Here is a 19,431-nt window from a genome sequence, read left to right on the forward strand (position 1 = left end):
AAAGAGTGATGCTGTTAATCTCACCAGACCCATCACCCTTAGCCATAGCAGTCCTAAATTCATGTCTTCTCCTCTCTGTCAGCACACTAGAAAGCACCATGAGGCAGAACCAGGAGTTTATATTTTAGTACTGTCTAAAGGCCAGGATGTATTCTGACATGGCCAGGCACCTTTTTGACATTGACCACAGCACCTGCCCTGACACTACAGTATGAGATGTGATGCAGGGGCATGGCCTGGTCTCAGGCACTGCTGCAAGGCTTATGGTTGTCTGTTATGAGCCTGAAGAGTGTCAGACCAAAACAGCCTCAAAGTTTCCCAGTAAAGGACTTCAAATTACTGATTTCTGCTTCTGTTTCTCTTTCAGCAAGTACCACAAAATATAATGCATGCTCCTGTCCCCAGACCCCACAAAGCTCAACTCATCCTTCATGATGCCATACGCTCTGCACTGAAATATCTAAATATCTTCTTCTCTCTCTCTCTCTTTTTTTTCTTGACAGAAAACAGTGTGAGTTGTTCTTAATAACAAACTTAGCTACCAGTGGGCAGGTGATGGATGCTTCAGTTGTCTAAGTATAGGTATCTACAGGTACTAAATTTAGGTGAAAGTGGGGTATTTCCCTTTCATAAACACCTGAAATCAGCTCTGTGCCAACTTTGGAATGACAAATCTGGACAAAAATTGAATATAATTCACTGTGCACATCTACTTCAAAACTGACCAGAATGTTATAACAACTTTGAGACTTTTAATTTGGAAGAAAAAAGGCCGTGTACCAAAATAATTTCCAGAATTCTAGATTCCTAAAATTCTTTTCTGAGATAGGATGAAGACTTCTGAATCTCAGAATTGTTTAGGAAAGGTTTTTTTCTGTCTATGATAGTCTAGGGTAATTCAGCATTCAAGGAGCTTTGCATCTACAGGGCTAGACGCTGGTTGCAATTATAAAAAAAATATTTGTAATTGTTATTTTATGCCTAAGCACTGGCAGCTTCTCATTAAATCAGTGCTTTACCATTTATCCAGTTTACTGGTTTCCAATTTCTGTGATTTTTGCATAGTAACTAAAAAGTAATGTATTCCTTGATTTTGAAAATCTTGAGTTATCACAGCAAGAAGGATATGTTCAGCCAATGGAACTTATGTGTATTCAAATTAAGACTGAACTGAGTCTTAAAACTCACTTATCAAAAAACAAATAATATATAAATAGCAACATTATTCAGTATAGTTGAATATAGTCCATGTTGTATTGATGTTTGAGCAAGAATTGTTTTGGAAAACCTGATATTAGGGGGTTTTGTTTGCTTCATTTCAAACAAAATGCTTTTGATTAGAGCTGGACTAAAAATCACAGTTTCCACCTAGTGGGAAATTTCAGTATTCCAGCACTTGCTTTTTTTCCCAAATCTGGTCAAACTTGAAAGATCGAAATTGATTTCAATATTAAATTGTATTTTCTCTGCTACTGATTTGCCCAAATGAGTTCAAAAATCTCATGGAATCATTCTCCTTCCATGGCTCCCTAAACTGACAGCATCTCCCTAGGTGCAACCTGTGTGAACTAGAGTAGAGAATTCTCTAAGGGAAACTTTGATTGACAAGGCCATGGGGGACAAAATGCAATAAAAGAAGAAAGGAGTTTTCTTCAGGACATGGGTGGGAGAACACCTTGGAGTGACTTGTTGTTTAAATGAAATAACAGGGAAGGAAGCAAACATCATTCCAACATAAAGGAGTAGAATTTGCTGGAAAAAAAAGCAAACCAACTCATTTCTGCAAGTGATACAACTTAAAAAATAACAATGGCAGAGTAGAGGTGAATGATGTGGTAGAGGAGAATTGCAGTGGTTTGTCTTTGGTTCCTGTTTGCAATTTTCCTTGTCACCATGATATGTTGACACATCAGTTTGGAATATGACTATACTAGATGATTATGGATGTTTTGATTGAGTAGCTATGAGGCTGGATTCTTCTGACCTCTGCAAGTTTAAGATATTTATAAGATCACTGCAACCCGTAATGATGTTATTAATGTAGGTACATTATACACAGAAGTGAATTATAGTCTAATAAAAAGAATAAAATTCAGTGTAAAACAAATGCTTTATAGCTTTAAATGCATATATGAAATAATACATGGATGTGTTTATGAAATAGAAGGCTTCAAAATGCATTCCTCACTTCTTTCCCTGATACACTGCTTTCATCATCAGTTACCACCATATCCTCCCATGCCAGGGGGACTGTGCAGATGAAAATCCTAACTTTTGATTTGGGTCAGGGAGAGAGGCAGTAGCTGTTACAGTGACTGTGGGGTTTTTCTGCTGAAGGACAGACTTCAGTGGAAAATTCCTGTCCAGCTCTAACATTTGTTGATCACTATGCACAGTAGTTTCCTGGAAGGCACTACTACCGCATGTGAAGCCTCAGTCAAGCCGGGGAACAGAGGCAGGCATCTTCCAGTGTCCTTAGCCTTTCCTGGCTGGGAGGCAGCTTCAGGACATACTAATTAGCTCCAGCAGAGCAGTCCACTAGGATTTCTGGTCTCACTTCAGGTTTCACTTCACTTTAATTTCATATTAAGTATCGAAGGAAAACATGTCCTTTAAGCTGTACTCAGTGGGCAAAAGGTCTGTTCAGAAGCTCTGGGGTCTTTTCCTGAAGACTGTAATAAAATTACAATAGAAAGTTATTCATATATTTCTTTATTATCTTGTTTGTCAGCCTTTTTTTTTTTTTTTTCTTGAGCAATGGAATTTTTTTTTTTTTAGTAAAATGAATTCTAATTTTCGTAGGGTTTTGTATATTATGGCAAATGCTTAACACAAACACAAAACATCAGGAGATTAGTTGCCTGCCTAAAATTACACCTGTCCTTAAATACTGTGTTTGTTGGACATGTGAGAAATTCCAGGAATAAAGTTGATCTGACTATACTAAAATACATCATTTCAGAACTCATCCCTTACCCATCTCTCCTTTGTTATTGGTGTATGTTACATAATAAATGCATGGAAGGATAAAGGCAGAGCAGCAAGCAGCTAATCCCCAGCTAGCTGCCAGTGCTTTCTGCACAGTGGCAAGCCCCTTGCCATGGCCAAGGAGCCAGGGAAGAGCAGCACCAGATGGCCCTGTAGACAGTGGCGTCGGGCCAGCGGCAGCTCAGCGACAGCCCCACCAGGCAGAGCTGGTTTCATCCTAGGCAGGAAAAACTCTGTTCCTGGGAAGTACTGTGCCACTGGAGTTCAGAGCTTTGGCTCTGGGCTGCCTTGGGGATCCGGGTAATAAGATCCCAAAGGAGTAGAGTGCCAAGGGGTGTGGAGGCAGTTCAGTGGCTGTGCAAGGAACCAGCCCAGGTCAGCTGAGGACAGATCTGAACCATGACTTGCAAGCCCTGCTTCATTCCAGCTGAGTCTATAGAGCCGTTTAAATCCCTGTAATATGTCAATAATCTTGGATTTTTCAGTAACCAGAGTATTTGGGTCCCCTAATATGACAGAGTTGACTCTGGCTAGCAGGGCTGGACTACTTGCAAATATTTCAACTGTATGGCTCTTTTTCCTTGAGTGATTTGTCTTGCACTTGCCTTTGCACTTGACTAATTTCATATTCCTGAGAGTTGTTCCATTTAATATACTATCTGTATTTTCCATTCTGTTTCTACCAAGGTCTGCACCTTCACCAACATGGCTGCTAATGATTTTCTCTTCTTTTCGTCAATCAAACAGATATTCTCTGCAGTGACAGTAAGTTCATCTGTTAGAAAATGCATTACTGTTAATAAGACAACACAAATGAGGAAAAAAAATTATTTCAACCAGGCAACAGTAGCATCACTTTAGTTCTGCCACTTGTGTGTATGTTGGGGAGGGGGAGTGGGCTCTCTTCTTCCTTCCATTTTCAACAGAGGGTTTGTGGTTCGGTTGCTAGAATTAGAGGGATAATTTCTTTCTGTAGTATTTATTTAAAAAATATGTCAAAACCAGAAATAACATGAAATAGAAGTATTTTGATAAGCAATATGAAATACAGAGTGTGAGAGGGGGGCCTTATCTTCTGTTAGCTGATTTCATGGACATCTTGGCCTACTCAGAATGTCCATCTCTGTCTCTTATCATGGAACAAAAGCATTAACTATAATAAAAGATCCCCATGTACAGGGTCACCTGCAGAAGCCCAGGTGAGCTGATAGCTCAGAAAGCAGCACTGCTGGAGTCTGGCTCTACATGAGTATCAGGCTGATCATGTAAATATGTCAATGGCCAGCCTGCCTCAACATGGTGTGGAATTCCATCCCAAGCACACAATTGTATCATAGTTTTGTGGGGTACAGATATTGGCTTTTTACAGCTAATCCGGCGCTTACAGGAGAAAATGAAAAATTTCATGGCACTTTTTGTTTTCTGTGTGCTTTGTGGTGAATGATACATGAGCCTGTAATCTTTTTTATAGTCAAAACTACTACTGTGCTTATTTATGGGCAGCATAACCTGAGCAAAATAGTCTATTGTCCGTGTTCCCTATTTTGGACAGAGACCCCAAAACTCGCAGAAGTGTTTATTAGTCATATAAATCCCCAGTTTCTACTAAGTCAGTTTAATAGTATTAATTTACTAACTTACATATGTGAGAAAGAAGGCCTGATGATCAGCCAATAGACAGTGGGCTGCGTAGGCAGCACTGTCCCTCCCACGATGCAGTGCAGAATTCAGCCTCCAAAGACTTTCACGCTTGGGGTAAGTGTTGGGCGAGGTTGATTTTTTTTCCCTGCTTCTGTGCCAGCTCTGCTTTTTCCACCTCTCTGCAGTAACAAATGATGGTGCACAAGGCTGGGTGTGAACGTAGAAATAATAGGTTTTGTCAAGCTGATGAGTTGCAAGCAGCTTGAATTTTCAATCTTTTTTTTTTCCCTAGGAAAAACTGCATATTTTTATTCGTGTAAAGTCATTCCCACAGCTGCAGTCTCTGGTGTGCGTGTGTGCACATGTGTGGGTATTGCAAGGTAATAAAGTGCTGGGCAGCCACTGATTGTTTTTTAAAAGAAGCAACCATACAAAACTGGCCAGCCGGATTTCTGGCTGGAGTGTTTGAGTAGGAAATGGATCCTCAGCGGGTGCTTGCTGTCCAGGCTCTTTGATGTATGTGATTCCCAGCCCTGGCCATTTTTGGTCCTGTTGACTTTTCCCTGCAAGGTGACCTCTAATATGTTAGGACACTTTCAAAAAGTAATAATGATTAAACTGGTTACTACACAGTGATGAACACTTCTGGCTACCTCTTTATTCCAATAATAATAACAAAAAATAGATCTTCCCAACTCTGACAATGACTCGAGGTCATATTATATCATTCATGATGACTTTTGCGTGTTGACACAGATATCCTCAGTAGACACAAACATATGTAGCAAAAGAAAAAACAAGTCTCCTATTCCTGTGCAACCTTTAAACTGGAAAAAAATTGCAATAGAACCCTGAATCTGGAAACTGAACATGATAGATCCCTAAAATATTGAATATAAATATGATAATGTGTAAAACAATATAAAAAGACAAGATTAAAAAGCTCATTTGACTACATGCATAAGAGGAAGAGAGAATAAATCAATATTTTATTTGTCTTATCTAAAAAGACTTGACTTACAACTAGCTTGTGTAAAAAGAGCATAATTTTGTTTAAGTACATACTTTCAGACATTAACCACTTGCCATATGTTTCTAAAATGATAATTATAAAAAGGACCTTTTAGTGCCTGAGAATTTGTCTGGAAATTGTGCCAACTACTATAATACTTCAAGTATGTGCCTTCTTTGGGGGCATTAAGTTTCAGTCCTGCTGGGTTTTTTTTAAATAAAATTCCTAGTCATAAAGTAATTCTAATTAATTACTGACCCTCCCAAAAGGAATCCCCCCCTTGTCTAAGACCTTTCCAAGGTAAAAGAAATGTCTTTTAGAAGTACTATAATAGCTCTCTGAAGCTGCAGTAGTTCTAAAGATGTTTTCAGGTGGGTACGAAAATATATGAAATCAATTGGCCTTCAGAATGTGGCTGACCACAAGATAAGTGCTTGTATGAACATTAAAGCTGGTTGTATGTTCACTTACCTTCCTCAAGAGGTATTACTCATAAAATCTGTAATCAACATAGAATATTAGAAATGTTTTTGTAAAAATTTTACATTGTCTCAAAGAGTCAACCCTTGAGTAGTATGACTACAGTCTTCCCTGGGCTCTGGATCACAACTATCAACAAATAATTAAAAATTCTTCTAGCAGCATAGTTTTCTTCCATCAATGGTTGACTTATGCAAGAGGACACAGAAGCTATTTCAGAAAGAGGTATTCTCCACGTGATGTGCTTAGGAAAAATTGCAAAAATCACTCGCACTACCATTTAATTAGTAGCTACTGTCTCAATTTTGCTTTCTCCTTTAATTTTTAAGTCATTTGCTTAAAAATATATTTATATAATATATATAATATATAATGTGTGTGTATATATATATAGGCTTATGTCTCAGAAAAGGATGACAAACCATTTCTATACAAGTTCAGAAGAGCTCCAGAGGGAGTAAGAGTGTATACAAACAATGCTTGTAGAAATCCTATCATTAAAATGCATAGAATACTAGAATTTCCTTAGTTGGAAGAGACCCACTGGGGTCACTGAGTCCAACTCCTAGCCCTGCACAGGACAGCCCCAAGAATTACACCATGTACTTGGGAGCATTGCCCAAACACTTCTTGAACCTCTGCCAGGCTTGGGGCCATAACCACTGCCCTGGGGAGCCTGTTCCCATGCCCAACCACCCTCTGGATGAAGAACCTTTTCCTGATAGCTATCCTAAACCTTCCCTCATGCAACTTCAGGCTATGCTCTCAGCTGCTGCCACTGATCATCAAAGAGATGAGATTGCAGCCTGCTCCTCCTTTTCCCCTCACGAGGAATTTGTAACTGCAATGAGGTCTCCCCTCAGTCTCCTCCAGGCAGAACAGACCAAGTCACCTCCTCACAACGTTTCTTCTCTAGGCCCTTCACCATCTTTTTAGCCCTTTTTGGACAATGGACATAGTAGAGATCTTTCTCTCTGAGCAACACTTCTAGGTTTACAAGGTTGGTCTTTTTTCCACTTGTTGATTTGGACACACAGATTCCTCAGCTACAGTAAGGATTTGCTCCCTCAGAATACATACAAGTACTCTGTGATTAATTCCTAGGGATTTTGAGCCTAGAATGGGGTTTCTGACTTCCCCTGAACATGCCAGATGCTGGGTGAGTGTGCTGCCATCCAAAAAGGTGCATGTGGTCCAACGGGTTGACTCCCCATTAGCTTGAAAGTCAAAATTTCCTGTTATGACCTTCATATGCCACTTCATGTGCTTTCATGGGTGAGCAGATGCCTGTTTCATACACCTGATTGATTACAATTTCAAAACATTTGTTCCTTAAACTACAATTTTTAGCAAATGGTAGGGAGAGAAGGTCTTGTGGTGAGTTCGTGTGCAGACATAAATAATTTGGCCTTAGATACATAGTGAAGTTGAATGGACTAAGTTAATACTTTGGAAAGTGTTTCATATTGACTGAATGCTGCTCTAAACATTTTGCCAAAGCTCTCTGATTCTCTAAAATTGCCAGTAAAGTATTTTCTGTTACTTTGTTGAGAATATCTTGTCAGTATTTGTCTTGTGCCTCTAACTCAAATTACATGAACAATCATAAGCCCTTTTACAAGCCTTGTCAAGAGAGCTTTTTGAGGCCTTACAGAGGGTTTCACTTTCGCATTACTAATCATAGCTTGTTTTACTTGGTACTTGAGTAGAAGGAAGCTTTTTCATCCTACGTGCTGAATAAAAATAGAGGACACCACAGAAAAATTTCTGCCTGCCCTAGCTAAAGCAAATGCTGGGAAAATTTAATTTGCAGGAAAACCTTAAGGAAGAGTAGTGATAGCTGAAAGCAGCGGTTGAGTAATCTGTAGTCCTCAGTGTTACTATTTGTCCCATGTCTATTTCTGAGGATGGTGAAGACTTTGTGCCTCCAAACTGATTAAATCCTAACACCAGTGCTGGTAGTGTCTCGGCTGCTAAAACAGCTCAACACTTTGCTCCGGGTTGGGGTAGAGAATGACTGAGGAAGAGACTAAGAAAATTAATCAGAAGTGTTCATATAATGATTTGGGTTGGAAGGAACCTTAAAGACTGCCTTGTTCCATCGGCTTTCCCATGGCCAGGGGCACCTTCACCAGACCAGGTTGCTCAAAACCTTATCCAACCTCAACCAATTGGTGAGGAGTATGTATTAATTGAAACCAGTTGTGTACTCCTCACTGAAACCATAGTGTTACCCAGAACAAATTTGCTTACACCCACAAATGAAGTCAGAAACAGTTCTGAGCAGGCTGTAGGAGTTGTCCAAGACCTGGATGAAGCAAGACTCATTTGAGATTGCTTGACTCAGAGCAGCTACTGAACAGCAAAGTGCTTATAAGACATTGAACAATCACAAATGTGATATTTTCCTGTCTCTAAAAGTCTCTTTTACAGAATTAATTTTCATATTTTCACTACTCCAGTTACGTTGAAATTTATATACAAGTGAGTTATGTTTGCTGTGGGAAACAGCTTTAAAATTTCTTGTCATTTTTGCATTTAAATTCTTAACCATAACATTACGTTAATGTAGTTGCACTGAATATTAAATTGATTTAAAGTTATTAATACTACATACAATATGCACTCTTTAGCATGTAAATATCTTAAAGCAGTAACAAAATGCAAGTTGGAAAATGTTATTCACATTCTTGATACAAGTATTAGCTTTCTGCATTAATTCCTGATGGCTTATAACGATTATAGCAAAATGACTTGAATGGAATTCTTTAATTTATAAAAGTGTAAATGAGTTCTGAATCAATTCCTGGACCTCGTAGTGTTAAAATATGTCTATTCATTTTTGAGTGTAGTGAGTGAATCCTTATAAAGCCACTTACAAAATAGCTACCTCTGGCAAATGTGTTGAAATTATGAATGCTTCAGAATAAACTGTTGTGGTCTTGTGAGCTAGAATAAAAAAGTCCCAAACCTTAACCTGTGTTTACATGGTAGAAAAATAAGTGCAGTTCTAACACAATTAGGTATTTACCTAAAGTACTGCATCAGAGTGATCAGCAGGAGCATAAAGGAACTGACAGTCCCTTTCAAGACATTCCCTGTGGGCTGTCTGTAAATCTGTGATCTTTGTGCTTAGATCCCTAAAATGGCAGCAGATTATGACGTGGCAGTGCCACCACCAGTGAGAAACAAACCAGAGCAGAGAATAAGGCAGTCAAAAACTTTATATACCAAATATGGAGCTCTACTAGACCTCCATTCAAACTGTGGTCTTCCAGTTTCTCTTCCCTGTTGTGGTGAGGATATGCATACGATCTTTAAAGCCTATCACCTCAGATATTCTGTTCCCCCCTTCCCCCCACCTCCTTTATTTCCCTTTTTCCTCAAAAAAAGTGGAATTCTTCAGGGAAGATACTTTGTGCTGGTGTACCACCTTGCCCTGATCTGGGTTGAACCTCTGGATGCTGCTGTGATGCAAACCATTCTCTCATCCAGCATTTTTTCCATCAGAAATACTTTAGAGAGAAAATACTGCATTTAAAGCAATTAAGAAGAATATTTCTCTTCTCCAAAACAACAACTCACCTACCATGAGATTAGTATGTGCTTCCACCATGAATGCTGCAGGTAAATGCTGTCAAAAATAGATTATAGTTTTTGCTGAAATTTTCCATGCTAATGCACCTTTTATGCAAAACAATCACTAGAATTTTTTTTTTCCTAAATGTCTTTTCCTTATGCAGATAGTGTTAATGGAAACACATTCTATAATGAAAACTGTTTACTGTTTGATTTTAAAAGCAGCTTCTATAACACAGGTCTCTTTAATGAAAATATGTTGTAAACACAAACTCTTTAAAATACATTTTAAAATGTATTTATGCTGCAGCACTCTTCAATGGAAATGTCCATATATACTGCACTGATTATTTTCTATTAAAACACATTTAACAAATCCTGTTTTAAACCAATATCTAGATCAGAATTTATATGAACAGTTTTAGCTAAACATCCTAAACACAATCAACTTCATACAGAAAGAAACGTTTAAGGTACTTCCTGTTGATTAACTGTTGATTAACTGTGACTTTTTTATTTTCAGTCGGAAAAGTGGGGAAATAAGTGTAATACAAGTCAGTTTTGAAGGCAGTCACATTAAAATATGCTTTACTTTCAGGTAAAATTGTTCTCAAACAAAATTATATAGAACTCTGCAATCTTTCTTCTCTACTCTTGGGTTAGGAGACTTCACCACTACGGTCCTTAGGCAGAGCCCATATTTACAAAAATTCACATACTAGTGGCCAGCAACCGTGAAAACAACACCACTGGGTAATAGCCCGAATTCGTCAGTGACCTCTCAAGAAAGATTTTGGTTGTAAAGAGGTACATTCTCTCAGGGAAAGGTGAGTTAATCCACAGCCTTGTTTTTTCAAAGAAGCACTTCCCAAAGCAGTTTTGTGGCTTTTGTCCACAACAGCAGCTCCACTGTGGCTGACAAGAGCCCTGTAGTCATGGTCCCTGTAACAACTTCTCCATAAAAGTTTTTCCATCCTCTTCATTGCAGCACCTGAGTCTGTGCCAGGTGATCATGCCTGGGTCTTCCTCGCTGAGCCCCTGCTGGCAGAGCGACTGTCTGTGACTTGAGGAGGTCCTGAAGAGGGAGAAAAAGAGTCCTGAAAGGTTAGAAGTTTGAGATTCAGAGGTCATAAGATGCCACCTCTGCAAAGCAAGAAATTCAGTCACCAAGGCAAAGAATCTTTATCTTCATTGTCAAGCCTTGTCCTGTCACATGATTGGGAACTGCTAAAAATGCAGCTGCCAAGCCCTCCTATTCCCACTGCTTTTGCAAGAGGTAGTGACCTGTAAGAGCAAATTATCTTTCTTTTTTCCTTAAAACTGCGTTGCTTAGGGTTTAAATCTAAATGAAACTAAGTGAATGCTTTATTTCTCCAGTTATTCATGTGCAACTAAATAGACTTTTGAGACCCTCCCAGGGTGACTTATTTGTCTTTGAGTTCCATGAAATGATACATGGAGAGCCACCAAGTAGTTTAAGCTGGGAAAAATACTCTCTGCTTGTTAACGTAATAAGAATGGACTGGCTGTGATTTGGGAAGGATCAGTTCCTCCTTTAAAGATTAAATATTATAATTGACCTTATTTTAAAATTACTATTCTCTAACACATTTGGGTTTTTGTAGTTCTAGCAAATATGTTGGAAACATTCATTGGGGATGAAAGGTTTGGATGTGTAAAGAGGTGCACTGGGAACACACAGGGAGGATGTGGGCCAAAGAAGAGATGCCGTGGCTTGCTCTCTGATTTTCAGTGTCCAACGTTCCCACTGCCTTACAGAGGAGAGATGTATTGGATGTTCTGTACTCTCTATAAACCTATTGAAGAAGTTTCCAGGCTTTGGCATCACATCAGATAGAGATGTATTTTAAAATTCTTTAGGTGACTTTAAATGGACTCTTTCAATATGTGAAGTTATCGCTTCCTATTGTAGAACAGTGGGAAACTGAAGCGCTTAGAGCTATATTTAAAATCCTAGCATTTTCATACGGCTAGCTTATTTCAAGGGCTATAACAGGCTTGAAGCAAATCATCCATTGTCCTGGTTCAGGCTATACATGATAAGCCCTCCATCTCATTCTGTTCAGTGTTATTTCCCTTTTTGTTTTTGCTCTCTCTTAAATCTCCAGCAAGAAAAGAAAACAACCTCAATACTCAAATATCTTGCATCATGTTGCTACCATGCATCTTTCACCCTTAGCCATAACAGTAACATTAAATCAGTATTTAGCAAGGATGAGTATTAGGAAAAGGCTTCTGTTGCTCAGGATTTTTCTCTACAAGTAAAAGGACAAAATTTTAAATATGGCTTTTGTTTCAGTGTACCATTACAATAGATAAACCTTCAATAACAGTGAGCTGTGACATTTACAAAGAGGAAAACCTTTGAACACAGAGATTTAGCAGATTCTCAGGATTTTCAAGAGCAAATCTAAAATATTGCATCTTATCATCCCCAGCTGAGCTCTGTGGACATTCACTGAGAAAAATCACTTTCTGTCTGCTGTAAAGAAGACTTCTGAATGTGTCCATTTTTTCCTGGCAATTTTACCCACACTGAATCTGCTTCATGGTCTGAATTTTGGTCTTCTCTTTGGAGTTGTTACAAATGATCTTAGGGAATGAAGAAGGAGACAAAGTTTTGGTGCTGAAAAAGCCATGATACTAAGTTCTGTCTGCAATCTTTGAACTTTGGTGTAAAAATATGACCTAGATATGGGGCTGAGGAATTGAGTAAAGGAGCAGTGTCTATTGATCTCTGTAGACTTTAAGGAAGGTAAAGTGGTTTATAGGGTCTCTTTACTCTCACTGCCTGGAACAGCTGGGCAAAAAGAGAGGAAATGGCTTTCTCCCAGTACTTGTCAAATAACTGATCTGCAAATTATCCCTCCAAGGGACAAGGTAGACAAAGAGAGTATGTTCATAAATCAAGAATAAAGTTGCAGTACTGTGGCCAAAATTCAGAGAGAAGAATTAAATAAAGTTTTATGGGATAGAAAATTGACTGTTAAAAATTGAAATAATTATTTTATTAATAATCTACATGGGCTACCAGATAATGATTAATTACATGCAATTTGTATTACCGAATTATCCAATAAGAACAAGTTATGTAAGTACATTATATGTTGATATATTTCATACAAGTAATGCTCTGTAAATGAGTATGTGCCCAATATATCCAGGTATCTTATGCCCAAGAAAATCTGATTCAATAGCCTGTGTAAGCTGCAAAGAAAATGTGAGGAAATTCTTGCAACAAAGAAAACTTGCAAAAGTGAAGTCTATGTTTTCTTTCTTATCATGTGGGAAGCACCCATCATATTACACTGACATACTCTTTGATAGGAAGTAACTAATTTCTAGAGTTCGCAGTTGCTTGGTTGAATGAATTTAACAAAACATGTTAGAGTACAGAAAATCTAGTTATTCAATTACCCTTTCTGTTGTGCAGTAAAAAAACCCAGAGCACAGCCCAACAAAATACTTGAGTGTTTACAAGCTGAAATATATTTCAGTAGCATCTGATTAGGAGTTAATATCTTAGGCGATATATCAGCACTAAATGTACTACCCCAACCGAAATAATAAATTTCATTTTACTTGTGCTTAATAGCAAGCATGAATCAGAAAATGTTTCCTGAATTTTATTAAAATTCTGTTATAGCTCATTTATAACTGAGGACAATGAAGTGCGTACAGAATACAGAATGGTATAATCAATGAAAAGATAAAGAGCTCCAAGCTACCTGTTCTATATTGTTAGCATAAATGGAAAATAAGATTGGACCAAGATAAGAGTTTTGCAAGGCTGTCTTGGTTTTTATTCTCAACAAAATTTGTTCCTCTATGATTTGACATGCAGTTTATTCTGAATAGGGGCCTAATCTTGAAGTCTTCACCCAGACAATGAATGCATGGGCTGCACGTGGCCTCAGTGCAGCATGTATGTGTTTGTGGTGAGTAGGACTTGGTGCAATTACGGCACCTCAATAAAATGAGATCTGAAGTACTTCAGCCTGAGCCTGCAGTACTTCAGAAGCAGCTGACAGAATCCCTCGCTTGTGTCTCCTCTGATCTGTATATAGTGGAAACTGTGTGGCCTACAGAAACTGAGTGATCAAACAGCATCACTGGGTTTCTGCAGTAAAAATTACATAATGTGCTTTTCAATTCAGCTGTACTCGGGAAAATTGCAATGCTATTTTTGAGGGGCAGCTGAGCAAAAATGCACATTCTATTGAAGCTTCTTTTGGAGTAAATCCAAATATCTTGAGCATGTTTGCAATAGAACTGAATGTTTTTTTCCTTAGGCTTTGCAATACACCAGTCTCCAGGGATGACTATTATTCTTTGGAAGTTACATTGACTTCCTTGAGTAGTGTATGCCTGTTCGTGTGTGTGTGTGTGTATATATATGTGTGTAAAAATCCTATATGTGTGCAGCTATTCTATCTCTGAGATGCTCAAGATAGAGGACAGTAATGATAGACAAAGATTTATCAAATGCCCCTGCTTGAGTTTCTTTTTTCCAGTAAAACATCAGAATATTTTGATCTGCAGGTACTATAAAGTAATACAGAGTTTTATTTTTCACAGCCAATGCAGTGTTGGCTTTGGCAGAGGAGAGGAGGTCAGGTGTTTGCCACCTGAAGCAGTATTCTCAGTGTGGAACAAACAACATTTAGTACTGGCCAAGATGCTGCTATTAGATCTGTAGGTGAAGAACTCAAAACTACACTTGGAATTTCTTGCTACCAAAATTCTTTGTCTCTAAGAAGTTCTTTCTTGAGACTTTCTACTTTTGAGTATTACATTTTTACTGAAAGTGAGTGCCATTACAAACATTAGGCGTGGAAAAGCGAAACAGCAAGAGCTGTAATACCTGCTGTTTAAACTGTTAAGCCATTTTGTAAAGCCTTAAATGTTGGAAATGCAAGGAATTAAAAATACGTTAAAAATACATTTGTGAGGTCTAGAAAGTACCATTGGAATTCAATAATTCCTCTTTTTCTCAATATAATGTTACCTCTCTTATTTCTCTATTTATGTATTTAAGCACAAATGTGCATGTGCACTTATAGTGTATCAGGTCCCCAGTTAGAGATCTGTGTGATTTAGACTGCACATATACATCATTACCAGATCTCTACTGCTTACTGCTGCTGAGTGGTATGAAGGTGATAACAGCTGGACACTCTTCACTGAACATCTGATGCCTGAACTAAGAACAGTGTAAACTGAATCAATCCTGTAAAGGCAAAAAATAGGGTTTTTAAAATTTATTTTTAAAACTTAATTCCACGTCCTGAAGATGAGTGAGAAGTCTCTGCTTCTCTGTAATGTCTTATAATTTACATAATTTCTCAGTATTCAATAAATTAATTGCTTGGTTCTTGGAAATAAATTATTCTCCTCTCCCAGCTTTAGGGAATGCCTATAATGTTTTTTTTTAGGAAATATCTATGAAGGTATTTTGTGTGCAGAAATCTTTATTTAGACTTTTTTGTGACTGCCACAGATTTATAACTCTGCAAGAACACAGTAGTGGAATTCCTAAGGAAAAGGAAGAGGATATATCACCATAATACTGAGAGGCCTCTTTTGGAAACTGTCCAAGAGAGAAATTCTATACTTATCCTTCCCCAAATTATTTTTAAATGCCCTACTAACATGAAGACATTTTTTCATTTTGTTAGTCTATAAAATTAAAGACTCAAAAATATCCAGTATCAGAACAATTTCAAATCTGTTCTCATCTGAAGAAAAATGCACACACACTTACATGCACAGGTATTTATACATATATATGAAAAAAATCCTATTCCTCCTTATCATAAACCTCAGATTATTAGTAGAGCTCACTTAATTTTGGTTCCTAATTTAATATACAAGTTAGAGACTTGGATTTTTCTAGGTGTCTGTTGTTACAGTCCAGTGCCATTTCATAGCAAAATATATTGACTGTCAGTGGGAACTTGACATTTAAAATCCTCCTGCACCATTGATCCTCACTGTAAATATCTTTACAATAATCTTTTGATTAAAAAACTTCTAAGAAAGATTAACTAAGGATTGGAAAAGAGCTGTTAATGAGTAAAAAAATGTAACTAACTCCAGACACATTATAGACATTTGATATAAGATGTTTGGAAGCTATTTTAGGTATTAGATATTCGGAAGATTACTGTGGATGCTTATTGACCTTCTGCACAGAAATGGTCCATTTGTTAATACCTGAGATCCTAATATAGTTCCTGAATTGATACCATTTTAACTTTTATTCTTTAAATAGAATGAAGTACAAGTTCACTCCTTTATGACAAATTATTATTCTTTTTCTAGGATTCCAAGAAAAATAATATTAGTTCTATTTAACTGGCATAAATGCAGATTATTTTTATCATTAAAGAAGTGAACCTACTCATTAGAAATATAATAAAAGTAATAAAAAAATTAATTAAGCAGTTTGCCCAACAAGGATACACAGGAATCTTCTTACAGGAATCCACAGAGATCTCTGTGTGGTTGCAGAACACAAAAAAACCATGCAGCTGGCACTTCAAATGTAATGCTGCTTGTAACTTGAGTCATCTCAGCAAAGAAGTCAATATTGGGCTCCTCCAGATGCTGATCCCTGGGCTTCTGAGTTTGTGCACTTTGAGAAAGAGCTGGGACAAGGACAAAGCATTTTCCATGGCCATATATTAATTATTTTTCGTAACAGACATATGACTGTTACGAAAAATTATTAATAGCTTTTAATTACCATTAGCAGGTACAAATCATCTAATTCACTGACAAACGTCAGTCACACAAACCTGATTTCTGTGTACTGACCCTCACCTCATGTTTTAAACCACAGCTTTTATCACAAGAGGCATCTTTTCGGATGGTCAAGAGTTATTGCTATCATCAACACCATACAGGGCACGTTTTTTTCAGCCTATTTCATAAATTCTGTTCCCAGGTACTTTTAGAGAGCATTTTATTTGGTTCATTTTGGCTTCAAATGAGAGTTGAGTAGTTTTGTCTCCAATCCATTCTGCCTTTGTGTATCCCTTTGTGTATCCCTTCACTTCAACTGCCAAAATTTGGATTGTGTTTTGTTAAATAAAACTCCACATAACATAGGGACTGCCCAAATTTATAAAGTAAAAAAAACATAGAAGGCTCAGATCTTCACGTGGCACAAGGACCTTAATCCTGAACCTTTCCATGTGAAATATGAGGACAGGAGTAATTCTGAGTATAGCTATGACATAAATCAGGAATAGCTGCTCTGAAGTTAGCAGAGCTTTACTAGTCTAAAAAGGATATGGGAAGATCAGGCTACACATACAGGACTAATATAAATGTGAAATTATCTGTGTCTTTTTCTGTGTAGGCATAGGTATCAAGGTATTTTTTAGTTTCAGAATTATCTCTGCTACTAGAAGAATTTTTGTCAAAAAAAAGAAGAAATTAGATCTAGAACATAAAATGTTTGATTCTGAATTATTTGAAGGTGTTGTTCATGTAAATGCTATGGGACTTTTTTTTTTTAATCTGCTGTCATTTGGACTTCACTACTTAGATTTCAAATGTAATTATACTTGCCTGTCCCTAGACTACATGAACGAAAAATTTGCCAGAGATGTTCACAGAGTTAATTCAGTCTTGAGATACATACCTTTTCAAACACTCTTAATTGGTGAGTATATATAAGATCGATTGCACTAGACAAATTTACTGAAATGGAAGGTCTGGATCTTAGAGATTGTTTTCAAGGATGAATTAATCAAAAAAGTTGTTGATATTGGTCCTAGATAATATTGCAGAAGACTCTCTGGGAATAGCTGTACACTAGTAAGTCAATAGTCCTGGTTAGCACTGGAAGAAAAAACCACTGTGTTGGTGTCCCTTCACCAAGATTTAGAGTGATTTCTGAAAAAAAATAGTTGCATGTGAGACTTGGTAATTTTGCACAAAACCCAAATTAACTTTATTGATTTAATACAGTTCTATGTTTTGTGTAGGCATCTCTCCAGACACCTCTTTTTTGTTTTTTCTTGTTTTGTTTTGGGGTTTTTTTTGTTTTGTTTTAAAACCCTCTTATAGATGTAACCTACACACATAACAATATAAATAATAACAATGGGATTTATGTCTGTGCAGCTGGTATAAAAGTGGACATCATTTGGAGCCAGCTGTGCCAATACCTGTTGTGATGGAAATGGAGTTATGATTGCTAAATATTCATTTGGTTGCTGAGATGTTTATTAAATGAATGTTGGTTTAGATTAATATAAGCCTTTATGGAAAAATCAGCAGGGTGGAAACAGAGTACATCAAGGTAAGCCAGATAGTCAGACATTCTTAAAGGGCATTGGCAATGTAGAATGCCTCTGCAGTCAAAAATCCTTCAGTAATCAAAAGGGGGGAAAAAAACAGAGCTAAGGAGTTGTTTTGGGAGAACATAAAAGTTACAGGATCCCATTGATTTCTGCAATATCTCTGACCGGTTTCTCAGAAGGGCAGTTTGGAGAAGAGTTTGGTTAACTGCACAGTGCCTAAAGTGGGGGTTTGCTATTTTTATTCTGAGTTTCATTACCATTGACAAAATCAATAACAATTTGTGAGAACTCCTCCAGGAGTATCTCAGTGATGCAGAGACGTGGCCAAGTAAACTTAGGTGAAGTTTGTCCAAAGGAGAGGAGAAGAAAGGTGCATCCAAGCAGATGGCTGAGGCTATAGGGGTCACCCACATCCCTCCACAACATCCTGTTTCTCCAGTGCTGTAGAGGAGACATTTGTGCATCCCTTGGTTTTCTTCCCTACTTTGGGAAAAGAAGTAGGAAGAAAAGTGTTGTTTACTATATCTGGGCCTTGAAAGCCTGAGAAATGCATTTCACACAGTGTAATGCCTGAAGAAAACTTTGCTTCCTTCTGATGTGTGAGGCCAAGCTATTTAAGTACCACTGTTATGTAAATATTTACATTTGTAAAAAATATTTTTCTCATAATAATTATATCTATTCAATGCTTACCATACTCACTTAGCAGCAAACATTAAAACAAGATTCTTACAAAGAGAAACCCTAGTCATTTGGCAAAGAAGAGTGCAATAATCCTCTGCTTCTTGCTCCCCCCTCCATTTTAATTGTTAATAACTTTTCAGCATGCAGGAGAAGTAATCTCCCACCATGTTAAAGCAGTCAACCTAATTGAAAAGAAATACAAGTCATCTAGAGCACAGCTGAAAAATTCAGCTAAAATGCAATCTGTCATTATCTTTCCAATGCCAGTTTTAAATAGGTATTAAAGTAAATGGGGGAAACATCTTCTCATTTCTCTTGCGGTATCATTTCATTTCTACAGAAATCCCTAATCCCCAAATGAAGATTCTGACTGATACCCAAAAAACACTCAAGACGCAGCCTCAAGTGTCTTGGAAACCAGATCCAAAAATAGAGGAAAAATTTCCCTATCATGAATTAATCTCATTTGAAAATGATTTTAAAAATACAGTTTATGCAATGCAAATCCTCACTCCCAGAATAACCTGTATTTGTGGTTGTTATGCCACAGTCAAGAGATAAATTACTGCTCAGCGAGCTGTTTCAGCACGGCAACATGAACTGCAGCTAGGATTAAGGAAACTGATGAAGCATAACGTACCATGAAAGAAATGAAAACATTTTATAGGACATATGGGTATTATTGACAGGTTTCTACTTTTTGATACAATG

General features: G+C 37.4%; 1 long non-coding RNA gene across 1 annotated transcript in view; it reads right to left on the bottom strand.

Annotated features, from left to right (window-relative positions):
- Nucleotides 1-10,187: 10,187 nt before the first annotated feature.
- Nucleotides 10,188-19,431, bottom strand: part of LOC108447339 — a 26,230-nt gene continuing 16,986 nt past the window's right edge. Inside the window, exon 4 of the long non-coding RNA XR_001862867.1 lies at nucleotides 10,188-10,775. This is a non-coding gene — a long non-coding RNA (uncharacterized LOC108447339). The remainder of the gene's footprint in view (nucleotides 10,776-19,431) is intronic.

This window comes from Corvus brachyrhynchos, unplaced genomic scaffold (assembly GCF_000691975.1).
Source record: "Corvus brachyrhynchos isolate BGI_N302 unplaced genomic scaffold, ASM69197v1 scaffold105, whole genome shotgun sequence".
NCBI lineage: Eukaryota > Metazoa > Chordata > Aves > Passeriformes > Corvidae > Corvus > Corvus brachyrhynchos.